Raw genomic sequence first — 25,132 nt, 5'->3', positions numbered from 1 at the left:
ATTATAAAATAATTATCATTTTGAATATTGTGTCAAGGATTTTTGAAAAGATTATTACTTTTATATCTTATAAAAAATATTATTTGTACTGTATAATAAAGATACGCTAAAACAATTATAATTAATTTGATAGTATTTAATAATTACGTTTTAATTTGCATTAAAAATCTCGGTCAATAAATTGATGTTATTTTCAAACTAATTTTTGTAAGTCCTAATCTTTAAACACGTGAATGTTCCATTAAGCATGTTGGCGATTTAATAATATTTATGTATATGGATTCTCTCTCTTACTGTTGTATGATATATTCAATCTGATATCGATAAGTTATTTCATTCTCGGTTGATATAATTTCCATATAAATATTTCCAAGTGTTATAGTATGTGCTTTACAAGCTCGTAATCCAATAAATTTTCAATATAGCATTAATAATCTTCAATTGAAAAAATTTATGTAGTCTGCGATCTAGGTGCATTAGTGGATTATCTTATATCTTCTTATTTTATATCGTTCATATAAACAGCATTGTTAACTCCGTTCTAAAATCTTTTCAATTTATTATACGAGTTTCTATAGCGAAATTAAAGATCCGGTCACGCTTCGCTTACTGCATTCATGTTTCTAGTTAAACTTTATTTTGAATATACTAGCATCCTAATATCGCCTCCGTATCATTTGAAATAATTGAATAAATTGAAAGTATGCAGCATAAATTTTTAAGACTGATCTCGCTTAAGATGAGATTCTCTATGAGTAAATAAGATCATAATTATTACAAATTCTGAACTTGTATTCTTTGAAAAATCGTCAACGTGTATTTGATGCAGCCTTTCTTTTTGATATTTTAATAATATTAATTGCTCAAATCTTTTAATTAACTATCTAAATATTTAACGTGCTTTTTTAGATCATTACTCTGATTTTCTCTACAAGAATGTACAGATCAAATCTATCGCAAATGGATGCAATTACTAGAACCTGTGAACTCGCATGTCAGTTTCTCAACTCGTATGATCTTTTCCATATATGCGCTTCTGTGTGTTTTCCTCTTCTGCTTTCAAACGATCTGTTCAACTTGCAACCGCGCGTCATTAATTTTCTTTTTCTTCTCTCGCTTTTCCCATATTTATAATTGGAATCGTTTCATTTGTATCGAGATGCATAAACATACATAATAATATACAAAGTCGAACGATTATCTCTGGTGTCTACAAATGAACGACATGGATACGAATTCCTCGCTTGATTTGATAAATAATAAAGCGCTCTTTACGGACAACTTTACATTACAACTATGTCGATCGCTATCAAGCGTAATAGATATTGCAGCGACGGCGTTAATGCGAGTAATACGTTGTCTTATCGATTCGCGTTATTAATTTACAAGTACATACAACTCGATACTCGTTGTGGTTTCAAGATCGTGACGACGACGACGACGATACTGGTTTTCTAATCGCGTTACGATCGCGAGACTTCACCGCCGCTTTCCGCAGGCTTCCGCCAAAGTGAGCTCTTTTTACCGCATCGTTTTGCAGCTTCGAGGTGACACGCGAGGATCACGATGCGCTACGAGAGTCGAGAATCTAGAACGAGAGGTCAAACGTTACAGAAACTTTATTAACTTTTAAATAAAACTAGCGTAAACCTCGATATTGCCGTTTACGGTTTTATGCATTCAAGTGTAACACGAGAACCATTTCGTTTTTAATGATCACGCGTAAAGCATTCCGTCTTGATTAAACGTGACATGAAGAAGGACGGTGAAGAGGACATTTTTATTTTTTTCTTTCCACTTTATATTTCGCAGATCTTTTTTATCTCTTCAATCATCTTCTTCAATCATTCCTCTCACCCAGGCATGTAATTATTTCGATTAAAATTGATCGATGTCACATTGCATTTCGACAGCGAGACATCACCTGCTTCTTTCTCGTCTCCCTGATAGTCGTTCACGTGGCTCTTAAACGACCGAGCAAAACGACCGAACACGCGTATAAATTGAAATTTACGAAGCGGCGGGGAATCGCGTGATAGAAGCGACCTCATCGTCGTTTTCTCGCCGGGAGCTCCGTGATCGTGGGTAAGGATCTTTCCAATCCCACTTCACACTTTCGTGTATCGTGCGCACCGCGATCTTGTCTGATCTCAACTTTGATTTTCGACGCTGTAACGTGGGCGTTAATAATTTTTATTTGGTCTTTTTTAACATCCAGCTTCTCCACTTAAAGTTTTTTTTTAGAAACGAGTCTTATAAGAGGTGTAAATTATTAATTTCGCTTTGCAATCGGCGATAAAAATACACGATAATAGATTCGACTGTCTCCCCTCTCATCTAAAGAAATTCGCGCGGCTTACAACACGTATTATCTCCACTTCATACCAATATGTCAAGCGATACGAGGTCGGAGAAGTAATAAATTGCGGCTATTGACAGGCAACATGAGACTGCCGCGACGGAGGCATCGGTTGTATACCGGAGTCCGTTTGAATCCTTCTTCCTTTTTCTCGCGTTCCGCCTGTGGAGTCGCCGCGAAAGAAGGGAAACCGTTTTGCCGAGACAAAGACCGAAATTCCACGGAGGCGCGAAGGTATAAGAAGCTCCCGGCGAGAGGAATGGCGGGCTCGTCTCGTCCCCGAGTTGCTAAAGCGTGGGCGGCCCCGCACATCCGGCCTAAACTCTCCCCCGAGATAATATAGCGCCGGGTTCGCCGAGACATTTGCACCATCATTAAAATTCGCGATAGCGGATCGAACAGGCACACAGTGACATCACCCTCGTTCGCGAGGACCAACTAAGACCCGCGCGGGGAGAGGAAGGGCCCGTCGTGTGTTGAAACCTGCCCTCCCTACCGATGACTTTCCTGTCCTCTCGCTCGTGTGTGTATGTGTGATGTGCTCTCGAGATCTACCTCGCGCTCCTGGTTAAGCCGCATATAGATCGCAGCGCATCATGATACACGCGTATGGTATGCATATAATGAGATTGACGATAACCGTTTGACGATTAGTACGAGGTGCTGCTCTGAAGAAGAATGGACGCACGATTAATGTTATCCGGATAACAGGATCGATGTAGTGTCTTATTCCTATCAATAAAATCATTTTTTTTCGCGATACAGCGAACGAAACGAAACCATAAAATTGCGATAAATCGTCGGATCCATAAAATCGCGCTATAAATTACTTCAATGAGGCGCTAATGAAATGCCTGAAGTAATGCAACTCGCATCATGGTTCGTATAATTTATACTTTTACTTGGTAGAGACGATTAGTATTAAATCATCAAGTCTTCTGTTGAGTAATCTCTTGACATATATGAACAAGTGTATATTTTTTATTGTAAATCTCATAAATCAAATTTAACGATCTCTCTCATGTTTATAAAATGAATTTTAGTCTTTAAAATATTTTTAAATTTATGAAGAATTTATTATTATTGCTACTCACATCTTTGCTAGTGTTATTTATTTATTGGTTGATATTTTTTTAATATCCTATGATTCTAATCATAAAATTCTAATTCATTAAAGATAAAGAGAAAAGTTGATTTTCCTGGAAAACCGAAGAGAAGATCGGTGATACCTAAACGGCATGATATTTCCGGTCGTTTTATTCCCGTCCGTTGGCTACTAATCAGCGCTTAGTCATATCGACACCTGCATATCGGAGTCCGTGACACCACTCGGCCGAGGGCGGGTGAGGGAGGAGAGCTCTTAATGCATCGTCGAGGAAGATGGTCATTCCGACAAGTGGAGGAGAGAGATCGAAGCCTTCCGAGAATCTGTATACGCGATACGTCAATTTAAACACTGGCATAATATTATGCGGTAAAAATTAAACCTCTCGCGCGGTTCCTCCTCCTCCCCCCATCCCCGCGCGAATATTTATGTAGATGCAACGGGAGATGATGCGTCCATGCGTCTCTCGCAGGGTTCCTAACGGTAGCGGAGAATGCAAATGCGTTACGCTCATATAAGCGCCGGCGACGGCACAGCCTCCACAGTGTCTCATCAAGGCCCCGATGCACGCGTGAATTTCCAGCTCGACACGTACATACATACGCGCGACGCGTGCATGCGTGCGTGTGCGGAAATTACGCGCGCGGCAAGACTGGCTGCGCGAGATACGATTGTATTCCGCCTTTCGCTACTCGCGCGAATCGCGCGCCGGATTTCACGCGTGGTACCTAAGGCGTGACGAGGAGTAACGAGCGGTATCCAAGTCCCGTGCGATAAGGGTTGTTGCGTTAATGCTCGGTGCAGCTCGGCGACACTTGTTTATGCGCTATTGGAATTGATGATAGGTGATATTACGCGCTCTTTTAAATTGAATCAGTGTCACCGATTAAAACGGCAAGATGAAAGATCAGCGAGTATTTCACTGAACTTCATTGAAGAAAAATTATACTTGCTCCTCCGTTTTGTGTGCACGCGTGTATCTCCATTATTATGGCAATGAGATTTTTCTAAAAAAATCAATAATAATCGCATATATTTGCAAGATGTAACTTTTTCCATTTATTTTAAATCGCTATTTTTTGAAAGAAACTCATGCATATCTGGAATAAAGCATGTATAACAATGCAATATATTATTACATATGTTAATCTCATAAATATATATAATTATTTGAATTTGAATTTAAAGCAATTTTGATTTAAATAATTATATTAATCCCATAAACACGTATAACTATTTTAAAATGGTTTAAATTTGAATAGTTATGTTAATATATATAAAGTTAATTAATACTACTATGCATTAAAATTCTAACTATTTAGGTTATTCGAATTTAGAGTTACACATATAACACTTCTTCACTTTTAAGATGTGATAAGCCATAAAAAATGCACAAGATTCTTGGTTTAACAGATAACTTTTAACAAATGGATTTATATTGCTATAAATAATTTATTTCATATATAATGTTATAATAAAAGATTGATAAATATAGAGATAATGCAGATATAAGATGAGCATTTTTAAATGTTACTAATTGAAATAGACTATCACAAATTAAGTCTCTCGATAAAATTTCACAGATTTACATACGCACACACAGATACACACACAGTGCTATATTTATAATTGAGACCATCAGAGCGATTAATCATTGCTTCTCAGTAATAATACACTGATTCCATTTAAGAGAACGTAATTATAAATTAACACGATTGAGAGAACTGCCACTCGCGATATTGATAGAAGATTTAACATAAGATGATGACATCTATAAGAGAAGAGACGCGAGCGGTCGAACATGTCGAATAATAAGTAAATACTTGATGTACAAATACGCGAAATATTAATAATATACTCTCGTGCAAAGTGCACGTTGAATCGCTATTTCTAGGAACGGCAATAATATTGAAATTGCAATGCATGTCAAAATCTTGCTCGAAACCGAGATTCACACTACAAATTTATCGAAAACTCGATACGCAATTCAACAAAAATTATGATAAATTACGAGCGCATCGTAGAGCTACCCATCTTTCCGAGTTTCCTTATGAGAACGATTCCGCTTGTTTTTTTCGCTAACATCGAGAGAACCGTGCGCGGTCGAGCTACAAATCCGGCAAAACTCTCGCGGACACCTGCTGAATTATTCAGCGAGAGCGGCTCTTGATTGCCCCTCTCGTGCGGTAGAAGACCAATGTGTTCGCCAACGTGCGAGAAAATTCTTCAGGAGCCTGTCCGCCTGCCTGCTTCTGTACAGGTAGATGGACCCGTGGACCGCGCGGAAACCACGCTCGGGAAGACCTCGGAGAGATGGTTACCGTCGCATCTCTCGACGATACCTGTTTCCCCTATCCGGCACAATCGCATTTCCATCGGCGCCGATCTGTTTATACACGATGCCGGACACGCCCGACAAATATTTTCCTTGGCAAAATTCTTTCCCCCGGGACCCAACGTCCTGCGAGCGACGTTATAATGCGCTCCCAACAGGATTGCGAACCGGAGCGACGTTTTAAATAATCCTGCTCCGGCGTATAATCGACCCGGAGCTTCTCCGACTCGAAATTCTGCTCCTATTTTCAATTTTCTCACGTTTATGGATTAAGGATGTCGGTAGATTTAATTTATGTAAAAATTGAGCTCCTACTTTGTACTTCAAATAAGCAATAAACGAAAAATTTCTCACTCAATAGAGGTTTAAAGATGACTCTTTGGCAGAATTATATTTTTAAAACGATATTATTATATTGCTATCTTATATGTAATATTAATATAAGACAATTTTAAAATTTATTGAGTTTATTGGAACAATTATTATCTAATAAGATTATATAACTGACCATCAGTAACTATTTATTGCGTTTCAGTGATAATATACTGATATTCTATTTAAGAGAACGAATTAAATATTTTCAATAAAGAGTCAATCTGAATGATTAAAATTCTTAAAGATGTTAGATTGAAATTTGAGATCAAAAGTGAAAGAAAGAATTTGCTCGCTTTTCTATTTTAAAGGAATAGTAGCGCATCCAAGTTGAAACAGCTTTTCGCTCTATATCTTTCTCGACTCTTCGTATTGCGTGAATTTATAAACGCGGCTTTCAACACCAGTAGCGAGATGATACACATTTATGCAAAGCATAATCGCTCTGACGCATCGTTTCTATTCCCACATGCAATCATCATTTATTAACGATGACATATAATATATAAATATCTAAATTACTTAATAAATAATCTAAAATAAAAAATATATAAAATAATTAATAAAAAATTAATAGATGTTTAAAAAACTCCTTTCTAGATTAATAACACAAAGAAAGGGCGATGTATATCTGCGTCTCTAGCGAATCGGCCTCGCCTGGCGATTCGGTCTGTACGAATGGAATGTTGATTGGCCCGATCGCGTTTGCAAATCGTGATTAACGCGCGTCTTCCGGCCGATTCCTCATCACCCGCGCCGGGGTCCGTCTTCCGGCGTGATTTCGCGCGTTCCTTTTCCCCGCCGTCGTTGTCGCGTCGGGGTTGGTCAGACGCTCGTTAATCTTTTTTACGACGCGCCTCGCGCGGGAAGAACTCCGTTTCTCCCTCTAGGGAGAGAGGGGAGGGGGAGAGTGGGGTGACGAAGGAGGTGTCCCGCGCTAATAAATAATTTCTCGCGTAGTCCCTGTAGATCTGGCGATGATAACCCGGCTGAAATACGCCGGACACGGGTCTTCGGGGAGGCACGCGAGAAACGCACACACGCGTGCACGGTAGTCGCACGTACACGAATGCGCGCGGGTGCGGAGAAGATAGGGAGGTACGGACACACGCTTGGTACACGGGATGAAAGATGGTCGCTTTATAAAGAGATACGTAGAGCGTATTCCGGGATGAATGTATCAAGGGAGCAATTATATAAAAATTGTCGTGTCTTTGCGGTGGCGCGGGTAGTTTAATGCATCTATCCGAGCGCGATGTATGCGCGGTTTATCATCATCAGCCCTCTCGTGCAACTCAACTCCTTCTTATCGAAACGTCTTTCTCCTAATTAACGATTTTTTATCCGTCAACTTTTGCGAAATCGACAAAAATTGTATAACGATCCTCGATTGTACTTATCACGTCATGTCTCCTCAGCAAAATCAAGCGAATCATCGCAAGAAACAGGTTGATATTCTCTGTTATTGTTATCGTTGATGGAGCAAACGGGGAGAGACGCCTCGGAATACGCGATAACATACTTAGTGGTACCAGCAATGTACTTGTAGAGAGAATCGTGAGATGGGGAGATGCAAGGAGGAGGCGAGGGACGTGGTGATCCTGCGGAACGCCCGGTGGTGAGTATAAGGGCGCAATTAAAATAGCGCCACTCAGCAGCAACCGTCGATAAATAAATGCTACCTACCCGTCGCACGACGAAGCGGAATAAGTGTGCAGGCGGATTGTTCCGCCAACCAGCCAGCCAGTTACAAGGTGGTGGCTCCGAGAGAGTCTCTCTCCTCTCCCTCCGCTGTTTCTCCATCTCTCTCCTGTCCGTTTTCATTCTTCTCCTGCATCTCCTCTATTCCGTTTCTCCCTTTCTCTCTCTCTCTCATTCTTTCTCAGTTTTACACACACACACACGCATAGACAGACATTCTGCCTTCTGCCTCTGGCGCTCACAATAAAAAGGTGGAGACGCTTAGCCCGTGCGGCCATGTTTCTCATCCCCCTGTCGGTATTCCCTCCGCTACCCTCCTGGCCATCCTCGCCGTGGAAAAAGCACGTAACGTATAGCCGCGATCTAATTGTCGGAATTATCGTCTGCGCGGCGCCGTAAGAAAATGGAGGACGCCGCGAGGGAACCGACTAAGCTAACAGCACCGGGTGTCTAAGCCGATCTATTGAGATATGACTCGCTCGAGAGGTTCATGCGGATCCTTAGTTCCTGATTTCTCAATTGGACGTTAATTATCGTTGACATCGATATCATTCGATAATTGAAATGCCTGCGCATGGATACGAAATCAATATGTAATCATGAACGGATATTCAAAGCGTGATGATTAATCCGTGGGATTTTCCAATCAAGAAGAGGGTATACGATCGCTGGAAAAGTCACAGAATCATTAATCTAATAAGACGAGAAACGCGAAAACTGTAAATTTCGATGAAGATGACGGAAGAGGCTTCGACATGTCGTCGGGAGACGGCGCGAAGGCAAGATATATATAAATTGTTAAAATTATCATCTCGCCGTGGTATAAGAAAATGTCCGACCGCAGGAACCTCGGCTACGTGCCAGGGAGATGGAGAATTATCTCAATAGCAAGTGCAAGCGCGGTCCATTGTTCTGCCAAGACGCCTGGCTTCCTGGCGTCTCGCTCTCGCTCTATCGCTCTATGAAAAAAAAAGAAAGAAAAAAAACTGCGGTAATTGCTGCGCTCGTTACCGTTCCTGCCGATGCAGCGGTAATCGGGAACCCTCCTGACAGAAAGATAATAAATGGTTTTCCTTTCAGAGACCACCGTGCGCCCGCGCTGCCGCGTGAATGCCGTGCGGATTTTTAATAGCGTATATACCCCGCTCGGTTACAGCGCGTATAGCGTGAGTGTGCGACGAGAGTACTTAATCTTTGTGGAATCGTTAAACTTGATTATTCGAGCGTGCTTGTGCTCTACGGGAGAGAAAGTCGCGCGTTAGTTTGTACAAGATACGCCGACTTGATACGCTCGGAGATCGGGATCGACTCGCGACATGCGTGGAGCGGAGAAGAGAAATGTCGACGGGAGGACAATTGGGGAGCCCTGGTACCCTCGTAGATAGAAACGGGATCCGTGGCGAGGGCGCGTGGATATTTACGAGGCAATAATTTAACCGCCACTTAGCCGGCTATTAATTTCGGAAATTGCTGAGAAAGGAGGAAATTATGAGAGAGGCGGAGAGAGAAAGAGAGAGAGAGGGGGCGCGACTAACCGACGTGACTTCGAAATATCCGCAAGCCGGTCGAAGGAGACGATCGTCACGTCCGAAACAGAGAAAAGATATCTCCCCTTCGAGGAGGGGAGGGACGGGGGAGGGAACACGTGTGACTCGTTGCGCGCGGGCGTTCTAATTCTTTCCGCGAAAAATTCTTTCTCCTCGGAGACGCACACATGGTCGCCACCTCGTCCCGCGAGAAGAGTGCTCGTTTAACCTTATGATTGATTGCCGTTCGCATGCAAGTCCGAGTCTCTTATTGCTCTCTTTACCATTCCCGTAAATTTATTTCGCGTTACGAAATGTCAAATTCTCTCTCTCTCCCTCCTTCTCTCCCTCTCTTTCTCCCTCTGTCTCTCTCTTGACGTTGAATTAATTAAAAGTAGTCTCGAACTATAATAAGAACGCTTTTTCATTGCCCTTTTACATCGCCGATTCTCAGCGCCCAAACTATACCGATGACGCCACGTCGATGAAAGAAAACGTCGCGACCGATTGATTGGAGTGCGCCCACGCCGTGTTTGCCGGACGGATTCCAATTATGCTCTACTATTTGCGAAGCACTCCCACGCCTGACGCGATGATTTCATATCGGCCCGATGGACGGCCCCAGCGGGTCTACTCATGGCTGTCCGATATGCGATATTAATACGACTGACCTCCGACCCTTATTCTCGTCGTTCTCTCTCCCTCTCTTTGTCTCTCTCTCTTCTTCTTACTCTTTCTTCGTCCCTCCGGTCTCATTGTGTACCCGCATTCTCATTGTATACGCTCGCGCGTATACCCGTCGTACGATTAAAGCGACAATGGAAATAAAATAAGAAAAAAATATAGAAAAACGAGTATTTCTGTGCGCGCGATCCGATTATAGTTAAATATGAAATTTCATCAGAGACGGAATAAAAATAATAACGCGATTGCTCCGAAAATAAGATCTATTTTAAATTGGTATTATATAAATTTCTACCTATTAAAATGTGTCATTCCTAGAATTTTCTAAAATATATCTCTCTTCTACATATATAATAATATCTCGTATAAACTATTTTTAAATATCATGGTGGTATCATATTATAATGACGATAATTCTCGACTATACTATGTTTTATACCGCACAACTTTGTTGTGCGCGTGGCAAATTCTTAGTTATTTTGTTACGATGCTTATAATGCGTAACGATGCCGTTTAAGATATACGAGCTTATGTATCAGGTAGCGTTAATACTAAACGAAACCTTGCTAAATTCTCCGAAGACGGAGCACGATAGTGTATCAAGAAATATCGATGTAGAAAATTTATACGAACCGATATTTGTGTTTTCTCTCTCTCTCCTCTCTCTCTCTCTCTCTCTCTCTTTCTCTCCGAAAATATTGCTGATTGTATCATACGTTAAAATTCTGTGAATAATTTTGTCAAGATATATTCGAATTGATATTTTTCTCCTATTTTCAATTTTCCTATTCTCAATTTTCTACCTCCTATTTTGATACTTTAAATCAATCAGATCATTCTCTTTTAAAAATATTTAATTTATAGATTTGTCGAAAGCTGTCCTTTTAAATCTCTAAGTAGAAAATTACTCATTTACTGGCTGTTTAAAATACAAAATAGGAGCTTAATTTCCATATAAATTAAATTTATCAAATTCGTTTAGAAACTATAAAATTGAGAGTAAGAGCAAACGTTTGGATGAATTCGCAGAGTCGTTTGCTTTCCGATCTGGCAGAAATATTATGTATTCTACGATATAAGAGAGACTTTTCCCCAGGATGTAAGAACGGTTTAATCGGCGAGGCATCTCTCCGGAACGTGGCCAGAGAGTTTTTTTTTTGACAAGAACTATGGATTATATATCGTGATATTGATGAACGTCGTTGATCGGAGAAACGAAAGGCTACATCTACATCGTAGTTGTTTCCAGATGAGCCCACGCTGCGAGATGTATGTTCTTACGACAACGACGAAATTTATCTCGTGCTGTCGGTAACAGAGATCGAAGACTTTCACGGTTGTAGCTTCGAGGACCTGCGGCGAAGTTTAGCCGTGCCACGTCGTTAGGAAACTTTTGGTTGATTGCCAAACGAGAACGAAGACGCAGGAAAAGAGAGAGAGCGACGCGCTCACGCGGGTCGAGATATTTTGTACTTGTCGGCAAATAATAAATGTAACACTCGCAACTACACGGATGATCCTTTTACGATTTTGTACCCCCGTCAAATATTAAAGAAACGGTCTCGTGAACGCTCGCCGGATAATTATAGACGGTCAATTTGTCACGAGATATTATATTTCGCGAGATGATCGCGTATGATGGAATAATTGATGATACAAGAATAAACCGTTGAGACATAAATCGAATATATTGCTTATTTATCCGACATATTTGTGTGACTTGCCGAGCATTCATTGGGAATCGATTACAATTATGCCGTTTATTTGCGTAACAATAATAGATGTAGATGAGAAACTATCGCGTAAGATGAGTTACGAAACGCATTATTTATCTTTATGGAATAAAAAAAGAAGAAATTAATTAGCAATAAACTTTTAACATTCGTCTTTTTTTAAATAATGGACAGTTTATTTGCGGATGCCCGATATAGATTGGAATTCGCAGAAAAATCTCACGACGAAGTATCCCCGATGGGAAGAACCCAGGAATTCATCATGACACAAGCGGATTCACCCTCGCAGGGAGAGCCACGTGGTATGTCACGAAGTTCCACGAGAGGTATGGCGGCAATAGACGTTAACCGACTTATGTGGATAATCGCGCTCCCCCCGAAGGTATCTCATATCGATAGCCGGATACTATAGATATGCGACGAATGAGTTCAGGTATGCCGGACTCGCGGCGTTTGATATGATCGGCCTCCCGTATTATTGCTTGTACCTCTTCTACTGCTATATGATACCAATATTCCCGGCGAAGCTATCAAATTGGAAGCATCAGCTTTTGGGCGACATCGAGGGTCGAATACCCGACTTATTTATGTAATACCAGACATCAAGAATATATTCCTAATATAAAAAAAAATTCTCGTAATTGTGTATAACATGTATAGCATTAAAAAATGTCACATTTAAAATAATCGTATATTTTAGGACGAATAAAAATCTGCGAGTGTATCTTAATTATTGGAAGAAACGATTTTTTTTAATCTGTATTTTTTTTCGAGCTTATATCGGTTATGGATGTACATGCATGGTTAATAAAATCCGAGTACGACCTGGTGGCAACAGTTTGCTTAACGCGAAACGAGCCGCATTTACAAACGCACGGTGCGTCACGTAAGGGCCGCGCGTGACGCGTGCAGCGCGTCCGAAGCCAATGACGGTAATAAAACACAGTAACCCCGTGAATAATCATAACGTAATGTCAAACCCATAAAGTGCACAAAGGGCGGGCGAGTCACCCTAGCGGTATCGACACGGATTCGTCTCCCTCTTTCCCTCCCCCTACCTTGACGATCTGTTCTCGGGTTGCGATACGCGCGTGTATCTCTCATTACGAGCATTCGCGACACCCTGGCATTGTTTAATGATCATTTTTCACGCGTCGTCGTCGAAGACACGCAGCCATTAAGTTGTTTAGAATGATGGCCTTTATTCTTTTTTTTAACGTAATAATCTCAATCAGCTGTTGCGAATTATTAATTTTCTAAATTATTTAATAATTTATACATACGGCAATGCCTGAAGAATTTATCGACGCGTCTGATTTTCGACATGTGTCGATAGGAGAAACGCGCGGTTTCCAACTATCGTGTGTGCTTACTACACCGAAATCCAAATACTGACAACGTTTCGCAAGCCGTTTCCTGTTTCCTGGATCCGGGGCCTCGTGTACTAATGCAGAAACTTGTACTTCCTGTGTAACGCAACTTGATCGTTTTCAAGAACGTCAGCAGATTTCTTGGAACTTTGTCGACGTTCCGTCAATGAAAGCGCAGTTTCGCAATTCGTCGAAATTTACACGTTTACGAAATTTGTTGTTCCCCTCGTTCTCTCGAGCTTCCGAGAAATGAACAAATTACCGAGGCATGAATGAAAATCGCTTATCCCCGTGATTTTTTCGCAGATATACATAACGTATTACACAGTGGCGTATTTTTATCGATATTTTCGATACCGCAGCAATATTCGAGTTGAAAATTTTCTCGTACTTTTCATTTTAATTTTTAATCCAACATCTATTTTGATACTTTATACAGTCGGTTCTTTTTCGAAACTATTGAATTTTGCCAAAAGCTCCTCTTTTAAACCCCCAAAAAGTGAGAGATTGTTCGTTTACTATATATTTAGAGGGAAAAGCGTAAAATGGGAAAGCTCAATTTCTATATAAAAATTAAATCTATCGAAATGTTCTAGATTTCATAAATGTGAGAAAATTGGAGCAACATTCCGGGACGCGCTGCGACTTTTCCACAGTGTGGCTCCGTTCTGTTCTAATGTACACTGCGACGAAAATCACGATATCGCGCGTAATAACTGTACGATGCGAAACGATGCGATTTCATGGCCCGTCGGCGATACTCGAGGTACTTGATGCAGAGAGAGCTGATCACGTCGGAGAGCGCCGTTCCTTTTAATGCTCGGCCAAGGGTCGAATTTATGTGCCGTCCCGTGCAGTTTAATTCGGATTAAACTTATACTGCAAGGAACGAATTAAAGGGATTTGCGATTGGACACGTTGTATATGGACGGTCGCCGTTCTGTTCGGGGGAACGGAAGGGGGAAGGAGAGGAAGGGCTCGGACTCTGGCTGCACCCGACGTCGCACCAGTCAATTTGATTTATCGGCACGACGCCTCTCTCTCTCTCTCTCTCTCTTTCTCTCTATTTCGTCTCGCACGCGTCGCGACGTCCTCTCTCGCACGGATACAAATATCCAGAGGGAAACGCACACCCGCGCGCGAAACCATCTGCCATTCGACGTCGTCTACCAACGCATCCGGTTTATCTTTCCCTCGAACTTTCAAGCTGCGTCCGTATCGCGCTTTCGCGCGAATGATTTTCAAGGATCTCGATATCACTCGTTGATCTTCCTCGGAATGAATGCTTTATTTCGCGTACATCTTACGATATATATTGAAATTAATTTTACAAATTTTTCGCGTTCAGATATTTTATTTTTTTTTATTTTTTCATACGTAAGACATGTTGTCGGAGGGAGAATTTTTACCGAGATCGATCGAGATTCGCGCCGGTCGGTTCGACTCGCTACTTTGGAAAGCTGCACGGACGTCTCTCGAAGATGACCCAGAAGCGTGGCGGCGAGCGTTCTCACAGTTGAGCGCGGATCAGCCGGATTAGCCTTTTACCCTGCGCCCGGTGGATGCCTATAACTGCTGATGAATACGGATTAAGGGAGCACTGGCTGTGCGCGCGAAGTGCGAAGCTGGTCTTGCGCGACCGAAGGAACCCGGTGATTTGTCGTGCCGAGGAGAAAGGGGGATGCGGAGGGGGCGGAAGGTAGAAACTATCCGTCCTGTCGCGACGAGAGTACGTTAATCTCTTTTGCAGGACCAAACACTCCTTACCTCGGGATTAACTTTGCCCGAACGGGCCTCTGTTCCGCGCTCGCTTCTCTCTTAAGCCCTTCTTGCCCTCCTCTGCCCCTTGCGCCGCTGATGTATTTAATTATCAAGTGAAATTCAATCGGATGTTCTTTTGCAAGCCTGCTCGACTGAGTCAAATGTTGGATGTTATTGAAAATTATTTTCGAATATTTATATATACAGATATTTTTAATTTTTAATTTTTATTTTATTTTTTAGTTTTATTCGCTCAAAAATAAAAGTAATCACTTAGGAAGTCTTGTTTTTCAGTCTCGATTAATCGTGTCATTCCGTCTAATTAATTTAGGAATGTCGCGAAAACTCTCAAAGCTTTAGAGATGCTCGACCAACGTTGTTGTTCATTTCAAGTTTTGTCAACGTATCTTGCACGTTTGAATCTTTAGCAAATCGAAGGTCTTTATAAACTTATCGTTTGTTTATATCTGTCAATTTCAAGAGGACTTGCGCTTTGTTTCGAAATAATAGCGAAACAGAATTCTGCCATTTGACAAAAAAAAAATGAACCAAACAAGGTAAGAAGCAACTTTGTGGCGAAAAAGGTTTGCCTAATGTCGGGTTACTAATTATTTGCAGATAATCCTAGTATCTTTAAACGATCTGATCGATTTTTAAGGCCAATAGGATACAAACGGAAGAACCATTGGATTAACTTTTAATTAAAGTAAATTGTCCAATAAATTGTCTGTAGATAACATGTGTTTGAAGTTTTGTAATCTTTAATTTAAGCAAATTTTAACGCGAAAGGAGAAGAGTTAAGAACAATTTTAAACATTGTGCCGCGAGATGTACAAGAAAATGTTGAAATTTATTTAATAAATTATATTTATGACTTTTTCTGCGTGTATATTTTGAAACCAACAATTTTCCTGAAAAATTTTCTCTTTATCTCTTTCTCAACCAAATTCCGCAATGTAGTCGGCGAAGGATAAAGCTACAGAGATAGTTCCGTGCATCCGGTAGCACGTACTCTTCTGGACCAGCTTGGAATCCCTGATTCGAGAGTCATGCCCCTCCCCCTACCTCCCTACCACTCACCGCTTCCTACAAACTATACCACCCTCTGCCTCTTCTAGGCTCTTACCGTCGTAGGGATGAAATGAAACCCTCAATATCGGTGATTGCTGCCGCAAGACGCTTCCTCGCCATCCCTCCCCGGAGTCTTTTGAGTCGGAAAAAGAAGCGAGCCCCGTCTCTTACTCCTCTCGTTCTTTCTCAGCCAAGTCTGCCTCTCTCTCTCTCTCTTCTTTATACGCGAGGGGATGTTGACTCGCTGCTCGGCTCCAACTTTTATGGAGATGCATCCTCTAATATATCCGGGCTCCGCTTGCTCGCGCTTGTGTTTGACGAGCGTACTTCGTGAAGTATATTATCTGCCAGCGAGACTTGCCCTTGCGTCCTTCTTTCCCTAGCGATCCCCTTCCTCGACTTCGCCACTTGGCCTTTACCTCTTCGAGCGTTTCCTCCGACTTACCTCCCGAACGGCTCCACCTTCGATGCGTCTCACTCGAGAACCATTCGAATACGATTTCCGATCCGACTAGGATAGGGCCGCGCGGCGAGAAGGTCAGATTATGATATCCGTGAGATGAGAGGGGAAGAGAAGATCATATCTTACGGCACGAGTTTCCCCGTAGAACAGATGAACGAGTAGCAAATCTTTACAGCCCTACGTAACCTGGGTGAATCGATACGAATAGTCAAGATGAATTATATCATCTCGATTAATCGAGATGATACTTGGAAGACATTTCGAAAACACATTCCGGATATAACAAATGCGACAAAATATAATACAATTTTTGTAAACATCACGAGTGCAAATCTTCTTTCGATTCCATTTGACGTAAATTACAGAGAGAGAGAGAGAGAGCTGAAGGAAATTTTCGCGGATATCCAACGTAGGATATCAGCTCCTTTTTTTCTTCTTCACGAAGGAGCCTCGGTAAGCGCGCAGCTTTTCGAAGCTTCTCTTCTATTCCTGCGAGAACCATGTCAGCACGAACGAAAGAACTCTAGTTTCCATAGTAACACGCAGACAGGGGGGTACCTCGCGACCCGTGTGAATTTTTATAAGATAATCGCGCGATGCTTGCGACCTCGCGCGTAGACTCTTCTCATCCCGCGGTGCGGGAAACCGGGAGATAATCTCGCGCTTTTTTTTCCTTCTGTCGGATCCTCCTTCCGTGCGCCCTCGTCCGCGCCAATATGGCAACTTTCCAGTTTCCGCCCTTAGGCGGTTGCGCGGTGAGGTGAGGGTGAGGAATAGAGCGGTTGCGGTCGGAACGTGGGATGGAGGAGATAGGTCGGACGATTCGTTTCCCTCCCCCTCTTCCCCCCGATTTTACTGATATAAATAGCCTTAATTAACAGACATTCATCGGTTACGGTTAATGGATCGTCAAGCCGCTATACATTTAACCGCGGCGGTGTATGTATATCAGTGTCCGCCCTTAAATTAGATATCCGCCTATCACGAGCAACGTCCCTACGCTACAGATTCTTCTCGCGGAAAAATTAATCTCTTCGAAACAGAGAGACACATTTCTTTTCTCCTCTGCGCATATCTAATTAAAATATCCACCGCAAATTCGATGTCTTTCGAAACGAAAGGACTTTTCCCTTCGGACAAAGCTTTCGTTCCCGGAAGGATTAATCAAGTATTCGCTATTGCAAGGAATCAATACGCGAATGTACCGGCAAGGGAGAGACCGGGACGGGGGGCAGGGAGGCACGACTCGAAGCCAGGCAAGCCTCGTACGAGATCGCGACTCTCGGTAGGATTTATGCGACCAAGTCGGCCGCCGGCGCCGGCGGCGAACCCGCGGACGCTGCGCAATAACTCGCATTGTGTACGCGAGGGCACCGCGTAGGAATCTAACCCGGCGGGCCCGCGGGTCAAACCGGGAGGGGGCTTGCGACGAACGCCGCAAGAGAAGACGCGGCCTCTCGGAATATTATGCTCCGAGCTATCCGGAGCCGACTGCGTCATGTAATCGTATCATGCACGACTTACCTCTCTTCTTTTTTTCGTCTCGTCGATCATTTTTCTCTCTCGCGTTCTCCTCACTTTGGTCCTCTTCCCCGATGGCTCCTGTAAATGAGAAAGTTTGTTTTTGTCTTTAAGAAGGCACAAGAGGAAATTGCTTGTATTAAAATCATATAATATATATTAGAGGAGCGAATGCCAAAGTTCGTTTTGAACAGAATGCGCATTTAATGAATTCTTGGCAAGAGGTTGGATATCCAGTCCGACGAGCTGACGTCGCTCTTGCGAAAGAATTGAGTCTCGTACAATGGTATCCCGCTGTGCAGGCAAATTTAAAAAAAAGGAGAAAAGAGGAAAAAGAGAGATATCGCGCTCTCGAAAAGAATTCCTCGGTCCCTTCCTAATCGCATCAGGCCGTACAAAATCCCTCTCGTTCGCGAACGGACCGACTCGGTGGAATACCGGGAACACACCTGCGAGAAATGATATCGTATCCGCGCGTGGCCGCACCGCGGGTTACGTCGTGAATGGGACGGCGATACGGCGATCTAATTCAGTCGGCATCGGGGTCCTCTTCCCGTCCCCCCCTCCATTTTTGCCACCGTGCACACGGTGGCGCTTTATTGTTCGCGTCCGACGAAAAAGGATTTATCCGTCCGGCATCTCATCCTTTTCTTCCTCCACGTCCCCCTCCCACCTTTCCACTCTCCCCTCTCTCTCCCTCGTACTCTCTTTCTCTCTCCTGAATTTTCTCTCCGCGAAAGACGCTGCCGCTGCTGCATAATGTAACAACGGTTCCTCGCTCGGGCTAAACGTCAAAGCCAGTGTGTTTCGCAAAGATTTAGGGAGGATGGGGTTTCTCAGCTTATGAGTTATGAGTTATGACACGTCCCGCCACCCTCGCTTCGCTCATCCTACACTAGTTCCACCCTCTTGCGGTTGCTCGCCTCTCTATCTGTTTCTTTTTCGTCCTTCTCTCTCTCTCTCTCTCTCTCTCTTTTATTTCCTCCCGCTCGCAATCTTTGATCCATCGTGATACGGGACTCATTGTGTCGCTGGTTGCCTCCATGGTCGACGTCACAGACCGAACAACAATAACAATGTGAATCCGCGCCGTCGCGACGTCCCGCCGCTTGTTCTACTTGTTCTTATTGGTACACAGCGGCCCTCTTTCTCTCTACCTTTCTTTCTCGCTCTGAATCATTCTCGCGGCAAGATCGCTGCGGTTGATGAAGAGGCAAGCGGATGGGGATTTCGTCCATTGTGCGGCGATAATTCCAGTTACACGCGATATCCCGGGAAAGGACTCCCGGATGAAATCCTAGAGGAGAAGGCCCGCTCTCTTGCTCTCTCTTTCTTTCTTGGCCCATTCTCTTCGCTCGCGACCCTTGGGGTGGTCCGGGAAAAGACGCAGCACGGTAGCCGGCTGGTTGGTTCCTGGCCTAAGCATCTTATCGGACGCGTCCATCTCTGCCTATCGTCTTGACTCTATCTCTCCCCGGGTTTTCTCGCATACACAGAGTCAAATGTTGACTAAGAGCACGAGGAAGCGGCATCGCGTTTCTAATATCGACTTTGGTTTCGCGAGATATTCATCGAATGTACGAAGGAACTTGAATGGAGAGAGAGTCTCGCTTTACAAACGGCATATAAATGTACATTAATATCAATATTATCCGCCGAGCGATTCACTCTAGCAATCTTTTACCTTGGACCCTTGTAATAAAAAAATATCGGCTTCTTATTACATCAAATTAATAACGCGTCAAGATAATTATTGCAACGAGTCAATCGCGATGTATATTTCGTGAGATTTTATCTATGAATTACGCCGTAAATCTCATGGCTAATGTACGTATACCGGGTCTCGAAGTTGTTATCCGGTTACTCCGAAATACAAAAGACATTCGTGATCTTGATTTAGATTTCACAGGTAATCTACCCTTCTTGCCGCACAGTCTTCAAGCGGATATCTAGGAATATAATATACATACATGTGTGTTTCTCTTCCCTTCTCTTCTCTCCTCGACGTTTATACGTGTTGGAGTTCACACCGTTGGCCGCGCGCATCTTCCAGTAGCCTCTCGCGACTTACTATTCCACGTAATACGCGCTCATATCTCAGGATTATGAGCCGGCCTGAGAGACGGGGATCCTGGGAGAGGGCAAACACACACGTCGGATAGAAAGAGAGGCAAGGGGAACGCGAGAGGAAAGGCTCTAAAAGGAGCGGACAGGGAGAGCGGAGGAGAAAGAGGATATACCTACATCTGGAGACGATGCTGGACCGTTTGGAGCTTGAACGAGAAAGGCGCGAGCATGACGTGGCGTTACTTTGCAAGATATTCGTGCACGGGCGACGATATGCTTTAAATCCTACGACACACGACGCGACGTGACAAGTAAGAGGGCGGTCGATATGCAGCAATATGGTATGAGGAATTCGCCCAGTGTCAAGACTAGAATGTCATTTATAGCCTTTATCTTGAAAATTCTTCTTCCACTTTCGATCTCAATTTTCAATTTAGAAAATCCACTTTGAAATATTAAGCATAATCGGATTAAAATTTTTCTTTTGAGATTGCTTAATTTTTGCCAAAAGTTTCTTTCCTTTAAACAATAAATGGAAAACTTTTCATCTACTGTTTATTTAAAATACAAGATAGAAGCTCAATTCTTATATAAATTAAATTAGATTAATTCTTATTGAATTTCACCATCTTAATGATATGGCACGGCAAATTAAAACAGAGATTAGCTAGAGTTTTTTATCCGATCGGTCGAAGACGACGATGACGTCGACGAAGAGGAGAATTAATCAGCCAAAGGCTCGGCGATGTACGGCGAAAGTACAGTGTGGACACAGCGTTGAAAGACACAATTTCGGGTTAGAAACACGTACCACTGGGGAAACTCGTGCTGTTTGTCCACTCGGTTCGGTCGTCCTGATCCACGCACACACAATCAGGAAATTACTACTCCAAGTGTATGCCGGCCGGCGCGACCAAGGTACCCGGGCAACACAGCTCGGCGAGTTTAATTAACTTCGTACGGCTGTTTTCTGTCAATATTTCCATTGGCTCCCGGAGCAGCAAGCGCTTTTCCTTACCGCCGCAAAGAACACGCGATTTGTGGTACACTCGAGCTTAATATCGTGCGAGTGTGATATCTTTTTTTTTATGTATATTTAAAAAAAATTACTTTTTAAATTAAAAGATTCTTTATACACATACGAAATATTAAGAGACATTATTCGGACACTTGTGTGTTATAAATGATTCACAAGAAACAATTTATAATATTCATTATTATGTGGAGATGATAATTAAATTATTAAATTTTGTATTTTACTGTATTTTATTTTTGAGTAAAGTAAACCGAAATTATTCTCTCGAATGTCTGTTTCCCGGTTTGAAATTCGGAGAAACCGAAGGAAGGTACGGATGCGCGAAAATTCTTTTTCTCCATATTCTACATAAGAGAGACCTGTATCATCGAGAAATATATGTACACGTTGGCCAGCAAGACCCACATTACCTCTTATCGTACATGTATGTAGACGGCTACAAAGGTGGCCTACGTAGCCCGACGTGTTTCGTCGGGTCCCGAAACCGTATCGTGGTAAATACACATTGTGAAACACGCGTCACTTTGAATAATAAATCAATTTCGAGGGACAAAGACGGTCCATGATTATGTATGGACATCGCCGGTAGCTAGGCGAGTAGTCCATATAACCAGGGCTGTTGGGTATAAGGTCTTTGATGTATTGAGTTGGCCCTGTGTCGATTTGGTAAGTACCACTCCGCTTCACGAAGCGGCCACCCTCAACCTCCAGAACTTCCATTCGGAGGGCAAACAGTCAACCCCCCATCTCCCTGTCCTAGACCCCGCGCTCTGTGTAGTCTCCGCATGTATCCTAGGCCGCGAAACTAGTTTCGTATCAACTGCCTTCGGTAGTTGATGTAGTTTCCTTAACTCTCCATCCGATCCCCACTCGCGGCACTTTGCCGATATGTTCTTGAACCGTGAGTAGCCGAAGAGCGGTAACAAGCTCTCGGGTACGTTGGGATCCCAAAAACGAACCATTTATTTTATTTCGTATTTTACTCGATAAAATTCTCAGTGTCAATCTCGAGAATTCGCGTATGCAAATTTTCACAACGCGATAATGTGAATTTCTTTCTATTTTTTTTTTTGAAAAGTTTACGCGGTGTGGAACCGAAGTTTATTCAAACTCTATCTCCGCGTGAGAAACATATTCCGATAGAATAAAATCGTGCGACATTGACGCGTCTTTTTTAATACATACGTGCAACGACTTACTTGGCTCCGACCAACGCGGAACAATCATTTGCATTTAGAAATTTCTACGAGCGAGCGTCTTTCTCTCTCTCTCTCTCTCCTCTCTCTCTTTTTCTCCTCTGCGAGAGAGGAGAAATAAAATGAAAATGTAACGAACAAGCGCGGGCTGTACCAAACGGGGAAGTTACAATCACCGGGGCGCTTTTGCGTGATAGCATGCACGCGGGCGAGAGAGACGACGAGATTGATATTGGTTCCTGAGCGAATCGAGGAAAACGGTATGGGCTTCGAGGGCGGTTCGCTGATATTGGGCATTCAATCCTAGGCAACCCCGATTCTCTCACGCGCCCCTAACAACGCATTAACATGCATGAGCCCTGCGTGATTGTTTTACCCTAACCCACCGCCATCGGCGGCCTCTCCTCCCACACCCCCTCCCCCTATTCCGCTGCTATCCTTTAACCGCCCTTTAGCCTCCCTCAAATCTGAGTAGGCTGCGATCTGCTGCTATTGCTGTCGAAAACTCGACGACTCGCGATGCGTGCGTCCGATGCAAATTCAATGTTGAATATATCATTGGTCTTGATATTCTAATCATAATCGCAATCTATATATCAAGAAAACTCTTAGAGCCATATGATATCGATGTCATCTCTATTTTTGTCTTTTCTGTAAATTAAGAAATATAAATCTTCTCTTAGCTATATGCTCCTGCGCTCTAGGAGAACAATTTTAAACTTTCATCGATTAGATTTATTTGGTATATGTTCGAACGACGACAATATCGTCGCTGTAAAATTATAGCCGCCATCGTCTCACGCGCGGGATACGGTGTAGGTGCCATTTTAACTCGTCCGCGAAGATCGAACCCTCTCGTTTTCGTTTTATAGGCGGTTCCACCTGCGAAGCCTATGAATACTAAGCAGTTTATAAAAATGTTGATTTAACGTCTTTGCCAACGTATACACCCTCTGTCGTCACCTTCCTTCGCATTTTCGCACCGTCCTCGTCGCGCGCGCATCGTTGTTCCATATATATACTCCAGCTAGGCGACGGGAAGGAGGGAGGAAAATATTATTTCATCTGCCGCGTGAAGAAGAAAAGTTTTTCCCTCGGCGAGAGGGAAAAATAGCCTCTCTATTTCTCAGCTATTTCTAATGGATGTAATCGACGGGAACATTTTCCTAATCGAATAAACTAGAGAACGGACCGGAAGTTACAATGACGTTTCGCGTTTCCCCGCAGTTTTCGCACAGTGAAATCAGATAAGGCGCCATGTTGGAGCACTTTCGTGTCATCCCGAGCGACCAATCGGCGGCCAGGCGAGAAGCCCCTTTTGCCCGCCGCTCAAAAGAGGGGAATGAGTTTTAAACTCGCCCGGACTGATCCGCTGTAATTAGCGTCGGTGATCACTGGTGCGGCTAACCCGTTCGTAAGGATGCCCCTCAAATCAGAAACAAAGGCGAGTTCCGCTCTCCTTTTCCTCCTCGCGCTCGCCTCCTTCGTAGTCACCTAACGAAGGCCTCTCTCCTCGATTATAGGCCGGTGGAATCGATACCCCGCAGGATTTAATCTCTTTAATCGGTAATTATCCCCACCCGGGTTAGACTTGTTCGCTCGTAGCAGAAACCGGAGGGACATAAAATTGGGTTATAGCCGACCGAATGGAACTCCGCCCAGAGTATCTTCCGTTCGAAGATCAACCTCGATTAAAAACACAGCACGAACGAGCTTTCAAACAACGACTCTTGTATTCGCGTTTTGTGTCGAGCTTCGTGTGTGTTTGTATTATATACTTGTGTTTAATGAAGAGCGAAGAAGGAACATCTCGATCGCATAAAATGCCATCGAATTTCGAGATACAAACCCTGGCTATTCTCAACATGCGTGTTTGCGATTCGTTACGGTGTAACTTGCGTTTGTAGGAACACGCGTGAAATTATCGTCCTAAAATCGGTCTTGTACAGCTGATGTACGGCGAGTGTGGAGGAGGCGCGTGTGACGACGATGCCCCGATTTGTCGAGGCACAATGCGATTCCCGTACGCGTTTCCCGACTTTTCCGGCGCATCCAACGTCGAGTTTGTGACGCATCTCGTATGCCATTGTGCATCGCGGTATATTGATGCGTGCGAGTCAAGCCCGGCTAACCCGATATAGGCGATATATTCCGGCATGCTGGTTCTCCGCGCCCGAGAGCTCCCATTTTCCTCTCTTTCCTCCACCCCTCCCACACCCCTCTTCTCTTTCTCTCGGGTGAGATGAAGGGACATAGAAATCAGTAGGATATCATGGGATACAGATGTTCTACAAAACAGGCGAACTACGTCGGGGCTCATAATAGCCAACACCGGGTATATACGAGAACGCTAAGTAGCAATCCCGCAGGATCCCACGGCACAATGGTGGACCCTTCGTATATTTTGACTTTTTGACAGATGGCTGGATCCTATCCGCGTAGGTAAGAACAGTCTACCGTTTCGCGCGATGTCGAGTCGAGAGAAAGCACGTGCGTGGAGTTTGACAACGAAAGCGTTTGGCTTTTAATGGAAGTCAAAAAACGTCTTCGATAAATAAATTAAATTCGACATAAATAATAATGTATAAAAAACACACACAATAAAACTAAAATAAAAGGAAACATATGTAAATTCACAAAATTAAAATATAATCTAAATGAATATGCGTATAAAATTTTTGCGGGCATAAGTGTACATGTCATCAGTTCGACGATTTTTATTTTTGATAAAATATAATAATAAAATATTAGTTTTGTACAAAATAACATTTTTACTAATTAAGAAAATGGAATATATAAATGATTGGAAATAATACAATTTTGTAAAAATAG

At 43.0% G+C, this 25,132-nt stretch overlaps 1 long non-coding RNA gene across 1 annotated transcript in view; it reads right to left on the bottom strand.

Annotated features, from left to right (window-relative positions):
- LOC145963033 (uncharacterized) overlaps window positions 1–25,132 on the bottom strand; it is a 269,815-nt gene that overhangs the window by 103,763 nt on the left and 140,920 nt on the right. Inside the window, exon 4 of the long non-coding RNA XR_014436058.1 lies at window positions 18,005–18,082. This is a non-coding gene — a long non-coding RNA (uncharacterized LOC145963033). The remainder of the gene's footprint in view (window positions 1–18,004; window positions 18,083–25,132) is intronic.

This window comes from Camponotus vicinus, unplaced genomic scaffold (genome assembly GCF_025532165.1).
Source record: "Camponotus vicinus isolate PSW18456_S1 unplaced genomic scaffold, iyCamVici1.0 SCAF_12, whole genome shotgun sequence".
NCBI lineage: Eukaryota > Metazoa > Arthropoda > Insecta > Hymenoptera > Formicidae > Camponotus > Camponotus vicinus.
Note: the sequence above shows the minus strand (reverse complement) of the source record. Positions and strands in the feature narration are given on the sequence as shown.